Here is an 8,926-nt window from a genome sequence, read left to right as displayed (position 1 = left end):
AGAAAGATTCTAAGGCTAGATTGGTGCGGTGGATTTTGTTACTTTAAGAATTTGATATCACAATCAAAGACAAGAAAGGCATAAAAAATGTTGTTGCAAATCATTTGTTAAGATTGACTACAGATTTGAAATCTAACATCACACCAATCGATGACTACTTTCCTGATGAATATTTATTTTCTGCCTCTACATTGCCTTGGTTTGCTAATATTGTTAATTTTCTTGTTTCAAGACAATTGCCAGCTCATTGGAGTACCTAAGATAAAAGAAAGTTCTTGAACGAAGTGAAGAACTTTTATTGGGATAACCCTTATTTATTCAAATATTACCTTGATCAAATATTTCGAAGATGCATTCTTGACAATGAGGTAAGTAGTGTCATTAAATTTTGTCATTCTGAGGCATGTGGGGGTCATTTCTCATCAAGAAAGACAACTGCAAAAATCTTACAAAGTGGATTTTACTGGCCCACCATGTTCAAGGACTCACATGCATTCTGCAGGACTTGTGAAAATTGTCAAAAGTTGGGATCTATTTCAGAACGTCACATGATGCCTTTAAATCCTATTCTTGTCATTAAGATCTTTGACTGTTGGGGTATAGATTTCATGGGTCCATTTCCTCCATCATTTGGTTTCTTGTACATATTAGTTGCAGTAGATTGTGTTTCAAAATGGATAGAGGCAATTCCAAGTTGAAACAATAATCACAAAACAGTGATAAAGTTTTTGAAAGAAAATATTTTGAGTTGATTTGGAATCCTTCGAGCCATGATAAGTGATGGTGGAACACATTTCTGCAACAAGTCATTTGAGTCTTTAATGAAGAAATGTGAAATCACACACAAAATTGCCACCCCTTATCATCCTCAGACAAGTGGACAAGTGGAACTTGCTAATAGGGAGATCAAACAGATCTTGGAGAAAACAGTGAACCCTAATAGGAAAGACTGGTCTTTAAGACTTAATGATGCACTTTGGGCTTATCGAACTGCTTATAAAACATCATAAGGTATGTCACCCTATAGACTAGTCTATGGAAAACCTTGTCACTTGCCTATGGAACTTGAACATAAAGCTTATTGGGCTATTAAAGCTTTCAATTCAAACATTGATGATGTTAGTTAGCTGCAAAAATTACAGATAAATGAGCTTGAGGAAATAAGAAATGATGCATATAAAAATTTAAGAATTCATAAAGCAAGAATCAAAGAGTTTCATGACAAGAAAATACTGAGAAAAACATTCAATGTTGTTCAAAAAGTCTTACTTTATAATTCTCGACTCCATTTATTTCCTGGAAAACTAAGATCAAGATGGAGCGGCCCTTTTATTGTGAAACATGTGTACCCATATGGGGCCTGTAATATCAAGAATCCAAAGAATGGTAATGTTTTCAAGGTAAATGGACATCGTTTGAAAGTTTACTTTAACAATTTTTCAGTTGAAGATGACTCTATTGAATTGAGCGATCTTGTATATAAAGATTGATTCTTTTTCTCACATTGTTTTTGTGTTTCTTTTTTGTGTGAATTTTGTTTTGCTAGTCTCTCTCACCCCGGTCAAATGGCGGATAACGGTACTCCGTGACTCTTAAGTCTGTTCTTTCAGTTTCCCATAATAACTGATATATGTGTATATATTTGTGCAATTCTTTGCTCTTTCTCCTTTCTTTGCATCTCTTCTCCAATTCTCATTTGAAAATGGACACCGCTCTTGAAAAATTGAAAAAGTATTTTCCCGTTTTGCCTCCAAATGCGATTGCAAAAATTTACCGTGCTAGGTGTGCAAGATTGAGGTTGTTAATGAATCATGGAATTCCTGAAGATATTCGCTGGCTGATTGAAGCAAAGGTCTGATTATCAGGTGAGTCCTCTAATTTTTTTCATTTCATACATGTCTGGAACAGGTAAAAGCACTTTTGCAAAGAAACGTCGTGCAAAACGACTGAAAGTCTGTCACAGATGTGCCAGATGGACTTGTAATGCAACATGTCGTTCTTTAGGAATGGTATCTATAAACCGTGAAGATAAAATACAATTAATTAAGGATGGCCTGAGTAAAGGGTCTTTAGATAATTTTCTATTGACTCTTGAGACACATCCTAGTGGAGATGTGCATCGTGCAATTCATGATTTATGGCCACAATTCCATAAAGAACATGCTCGACATAGTCTTGGAAATCTGACTAAAAAAGTCCATGTTTGCCAGTTTTTAAGAAAACTAGATGGGAAGCCTATCCCCGACCCATAGAGGGCGTTTAAGCCGTTCTTGTACGTAAAACTAAGGGAAGATATGAGCCACAATCACAACTACCTGTACATACACATGCTTTTTCAAAATAAATAAATAAATAAAAAGAGAGAGAGAGAGAGAGAGTCCAGCTGGCCTATATTAGGTGGTATGATTGCATTTTCAATTTCTCATCTATAAAATCTTCTCTTTCTTTTTTTCATTTCTACTCAACCCATACATTCAACAGATATAAAAGTGTGTAGAAATGGCAGGTTCCTCAAGTCATCGCATAAGAAATATTTGTGTTTTAGGTGGATCCAGTCTTGGGAAGGAAATAGAGTTTTTAAAATCAGCAAATCATCTTGGTCAGGTACTAGCTGAGAGAAAGATTCATTTAGTGTATAAGGGAGGTAGCCTTGGGTTAATGGGGGGTGTGTCAATAGCTGTATTTTTAGGAGGTAGTCAAGTTTTGGGGGTCCTACCCAAAGCTTTAGCAAAACGGGACATCATTGGAAAAACAATTAGAGAGGAACTACAGGTCTCCACAATGTCTGATAGAATGAATACAATGTTTAACCATGTTAATGCCTTCATTGCCTTACCAGGAGGCCTGAGCACATTAGAAGAGATCTTTTATATTTCATCTTGGGCCCAACTGCACATTCACCATAAACCCATAGGTCTGTTAAATGTTAACGGTTTTTATGATAAGTTGTTGTCTTTTCTTGATCATGTTGTGGAACAAAATTTCTAACATCTTCGGCACGACAAATCATAATCTATGCTGCTACTACTGAACAATTGATTGACCAACTACAATCTTTCATCCCTATACTTGATCCCTCCATGAGTCGCATAAATTGGTCAACTATGAAAAGCCGTAAAAAGATTAGATTGGATTTGAGCCTTCATTTGTGAAACCTTGTGTCTTTTGGTTTTATTAATAGTATTTTATTTTGTTTTGTTATTTCTTATATTTGTTTAAGTGTGTTTCAGGTTTGTCAATGTTTGCTGTTTCAGGTGATGTCTTCTATACTCTATCTTTCTACCTTAGGACATTGAGGACAATGTCTCATTTTGGTTGGGGGGATAGGGTAGTAGTTGACAAAAAAAAAATTAACTTACTAACTGTTTTTGCTATTATTAAAACCATTTGACAAAACTGTTATTAGGATGGCAGAGTAAGGAGGAATTTTATTGACTCTTGAGACGTATCTTAGTAAATATTCTTATCAAGGTCTATCAGAATACTTCTTGAAATATTCAGGTTTACAAACTCTCGTATTGTTATCACTTGATTCTGCTCATATACTCATTTAACAAGTATTCTTAAACCTTCATTTTCACACACACACTTTAACATATGATTGTGGGTTGCACATTGGATTATTACATTATTTATGTTCTTTTGTCAAAGGTAACAACTAAGGGAAAGGGATTGGTATATAATTTGAAAAAACAAATTGATAATATTGATGATAATAAAAACGTAGATAAGTTTGGTTTCGTAACCTCCTTAACCTAAGCAATTAAGCCAGAAGGGGTGTTTTAACACCTAATACCCTAAAGTCAATTGACTTGGGAGCTATTGGCCCAAAGCTTGTTACATGGGTTAAGGAGATAAGCTTAAGGAAATCAAACATTGCACTATCTACGTATCAGTATCTGCAACCCGAGTTACTAAGCGTGTAGGGGTGTCTCAACACCTAATGCCCTAAGACCAACTGGTCTGGGAGTCATTAGCTGAAAACTTGTTACATGGGTTAAAGATGCATTGTGTTTTAAGTTATATGTATATATATTAAAAAAAAAAGAGAGAAAAAAAAGATAATAATCCCAACCCAAGGAAGTTAACCATAAACATTAGAACAGAATATTATTTTCTTCCAATAAAAGCCCCATCATCTATGTTTTCATACATTGAGCACATAAAAAGGAAGGTTTATTAATATTTTGTTTAAGAGGTTTTGAGCAGATATATAAATTTAATGAGAGTTTGTTTATTTGGATAGATTAATGAAAGTTGAATGATGAATGCCTTGCTTTGTGGAACTTGCAAATTGTTTTTCTATTTTAACACTTTGATTACTAGGGACTAGTAATAAGCTAGTTGGGGGGTGTGATTAGTACTTAAAAGTGCATTTTTTTCAAGGTTTTATATCATCATTTTGCACTTGAAGTATCAATAACTCCTTAACTAGAGCATGTTTTATAATAACATGTCTAATAATATAAGATACCTTTAATTTATGGAAAATGTTCATCTTAAATGCAGGCCTATCACGTAAATCAAAAGATTGATTGATGAGTTCAACTACTGAAATTGAGAAGACAAAGACGGGGTTAAGCTTAGAAAAGAGATGTTGGTTCAGTCCAAACTGGAACACTGTTCAGTCATTGGGTCATATCTGGATCTATAGATCTTGGATTTCAATTTAGTTTATATGGCTAGAAAGCTAATACATAGGCCTAAAACATTCATGAGGAGTCCAAGACTCAATTCTGCTGTTTGGAAGTCCAAATCTTAGCAACAAAGGAGAAGTCGGAATCTGTCCTGCAGCCCAGACATTGTTCAGTGTTCAGCCCATATCTCGAGTTCTAGAAGTCCAAATGCACTGATTCTTTTTTTTTTTTGTTGGAAAGCTGAGACAATTTCCTAGAACTTTCATGAGGACAATCTGTTCAAATTCTGACGTTAGCAATGATGTTTTGTTCAGAAAAAAAGATAAGGATTGTCACCAAGTCAAGATATGGCCACCCACTCAACAATTAGTCATCAAATCAATAGTTCCAAATTTTAGCCTATAAAAGGAGGCATTTGCCATGCATTTAGGTATCTTGGTTTTTAGATCAAGATCATGTTCTTGCTCTGTTTATATTTTTGTAATGCTTAAGTTTTGTTTATATTAATCTCTTGTTTATGCTTTTCATTTCATTTCCTTTACTTAGTTAACTTATATCTTATTTATGTTCTTATCTTGTTTATCTATGTTTCTCTCTTTCATTATGTTTAGCTAAGTTTATTACGTCAAGGTGAAAAGGTTACACTAATGGTGTAAGAATAAGTATAGTATAAACTCAACATGGACTTTAATGTTTGATACTAACATGTTTTGTATTTGTTATCTTGTTCACTTTTAATACTTTAGTTGTTAAATGGTTAATCTAGATTTGTGTTGTATAACACTTGGTACAACAAATGCTTGGCACTTTCATAGCCCAACCGTATGGTATAACCGACACTTGTGCTATGAAAAGAACTTGATTTGTTGTTAACATAAGTTATAATCATGAATACCTGACAATTTTTACAAGTATTAGCATTATTCGAATAAGATAACTAATGTAATCATGTTAACAATTTATAATCTGATTGGAACCTCTTTTGTGTGTGGTTTCCACTTGAGTAATAAAAAGAGTTTATACTATACTTGTTTGAAATACCATTAACGAATCCTCTAACCTTGACAATTATTTTATCCTTGTTTAATCCTTACATCAATATCACATCTTAAAGCTCTCTTCAACTCCTTTTCTGTTATTATCTATTTCTTTATTTATAGTTTATATAGTTAACCTCCCTGTGGTTCGACCCCGGTCTTGCCGGGTTATTTATTACTTCGACACTCCTACACTTAGGAGAAGACATCAACTCTTTGGTCGTGTCACTAATCATTTGTCAATCTCAGGCATCCACTTTAGATGCCATTAACCAAAGCTAATCATTTGTCAATCTCGGTCATTCACTTCAGATGCCATTAGTCGAGGCTAATCATTAACCAATCAAATGTTCCAGAGGCGGTTTATGAAATCAGTATAACGGGGTAATATCCTTTGAATTGCTTATTCAAATGATTCATAACAATTTGACATTCACTATAACATAATAGTAGATCCTTTGTGATACTCGTACAGATATTCCGTAATAGTTTAACATTCAGTAAACATAATAATAGATCCTTTATAATACACAAATAAACATTCCATAACAGTTTAGCATTTAGTATAACACAACAGTACACCCTTTGTATTACTCATCCAACTATTCATGACAGTTAATGTTCAATACAAAACAACAATAGATCCCTCGTAATACTCATACAACCATTCATGATAATTAACATTTAGTGTAATATCATGGTATATCTTTCATAATACTCATACAACCATTCATGACAATTTCATTCGATATAATACAACGATAGATCTTTCGTAATACTTGTCGCACGTGAGCGACGTCGCGACGATCGTCCACCCTCGAATGTGTGATGGGGATATATATATCTGGTAAATATGGGGAGACAAGGAATTCGTTGTCTCTTAGTAGTGAAAAATGGTGTGGGAGTCGCCACCTAGTATTTTGGTCACTAGGAACCCTAACTGGTCTCAGAGATCGGGCACGGGGACTGGTTGCGTAAAGGGAAGGTATTAGCACCCCAAATACGCCCTACCTAAGGTAAGCTGCATTGTTTATTTGTCTGATAAAATTCAAGGTCTCGTTGTGTTTCCTAGTTGTTGGTCCGTCTACGGTTCAAGAAAAGTCCTCCTCAATAAGGAGGTCCTTATCTTATCGGGTAAAACCTAACCGTTCTAATGTCTATGTATGTTGGTCCGTCTATGGTTCAAGAAAAGTCCTCCTCAATAAGGAGGTCCTTATCTTATCGGGTAAAACCTAACCGTTCTAATATCTATGTAAAAAAACCATATTTTTAATATCAGGAATACGTTTTATGTATAAATTCGTAATCCCAAATACTAAAAGAAGACAAAAAGATTTTTTTAGAATTTTTGAAATATTGGCCTAGTTCTCATGGCTTGAATAAACTGGTTATTAAAGCCAAAATGCATGCTAATACATATATTGATTTTTGAAATTTCATTTGTTGTGTGAAAATATGCTGTTATAATATTTATATATATATATATTGGAGAGACTAGGCCGTATGCATGAAAACAAAACATTTTTTTTTGTAATTATGTATTTTTTGATGTTTTGACGCAAATCGGATATTTTAATACTGGGTTTGTATTCTTACAGTATAAAAATATAACCAAATATTAATCCACTTTGATAAAACAAATGCAGAAAAATCAACAATATTTTTAAAGATATTTTTAGAAATATATATATATATTTTTAATTATCATATTTTATATATATATACATATATACACACATATATTATAACATATTATAATATATAATATATAATATAAAAACAAATCGGGCTGGGCCGGCCCAAGTAAATGGGCCGGACTCAGCCCAACAAAGAAAGGTTGGGCCGATCTCGGCCCAACAGGCCATCATGCTTCTTCTGTGACGGGATACTGTACACAACAGTGACTGAGATACTGTACACAAATAGTGACGGGGTACTGTGCACAAATAGTAACCGGGGGAATTAATTAGCCGGTTACTGTGCCCCTGCACAGTAACCAGCTAATTAATTTCTTGCTTGCAGAACGTGCACAGTGCACGTTCTGCATGCAAGAAGATGAACAGGGGAAGAGTTACCTGCGACGATGAGCTTGGATAGAGGAGCTGACAGTGGTGCTGGTGGTGGTTTTGCTGGTGGTTGCTGACCGAAGGTTGGCTCTTCCTCTTCTCTACTGCTTTCTGTGTTATTTCTCCTCTCCTCTCTCTCTTCTGTTTTTTTCTTCTTCCCTCTTGTGTCTGTTCTCTTCTCTATTTATAGGAAAAAATGGAGCAGGTGCGCCTTCAATCACGCAACGGCTGGTCGGCCAGTGACCCGTTCGGTGGTCTAAAGGTGTGGGGACGAGGAGAAAGAGGCGGGACGGTTTTTTTGAAAATGGTTTTTGTCTTCTGTTGTTGTTCAACGGGGGAAGGAGGAAGATGAACAGTGTCGTTCAAAACGACACCGTTCTGGCCTTCCTCTTTTTTCTTTTTTTTTTATATGAAACGACGTCGTTTTGGATAAAACGCGCCGTTTCATTTAAATGAGCCAAACTTCAAATCAGTCCTCTATCATTTCTTGTTCATTTCAATTGTATCCCTGCCAAATTCGATCTCCGCCCCCATAGTTGGCCGTGTTTTTCACTATAGTCCTTGGCCTCTGATTTATGCAATTAAGCCCTCAATTGATCAATAAACTTCCAATTTCTTCAATTAGGCCCCTGAACCAAAGTATAAAAGCCCCCTCTATTTACCCGGTTTTTCCAAATTGGTCCCTGGTTTCGGTTTTTTTAATTAAACCCCTAATTGGTCATTAAACTTCAATATTTATTCAATTAAACCCCTTATTTGACCCAATAAATTCCTAAAAAATATATTTTGGCCCCAGAACTTAAATTTCTTCTAATTAAAGCCCAAATTGACTTAAAAATCAATTTTTCTTCCACTCAAATCTCCTATAAATTCATTTAAAAATCCAATTAAGTCCATAAACATCCAAATTCGGGCTTTTCTCCTCAAATTTCAAATTTTCCTTCTCAACAGGGCTCTCCTCCTTCAAGAATATATTATCAAAAATTCGATCTTTGTATTTTTAACCTCATTGACCAATTTTCCAACCATTTTCTGAGCGCTTCTGCCTCCTGTTATTTTTCTAACCTCATTTGGCTATATATTTTTATATATATTTTGTGGGGACCCAAAAATGGGTTACAACAGATGCCCCCTCTTTATAATGCTTACGGAGCAAAGGTTTTGCGCAGTAAGTTTTATAAAGATA

This window comes from Populus trichocarpa, chromosome 8 (assembly GCF_000002775.5).
Source record: "Populus trichocarpa isolate Nisqually-1 chromosome 8, P.trichocarpa_v4.1, whole genome shotgun sequence".
NCBI classification, from domain to species: domain Eukaryota; kingdom Viridiplantae; phylum Streptophyta; class Magnoliopsida; order Malpighiales; family Salicaceae; genus Populus; species Populus trichocarpa.
Note: the sequence above shows the minus strand (reverse complement) of the source record.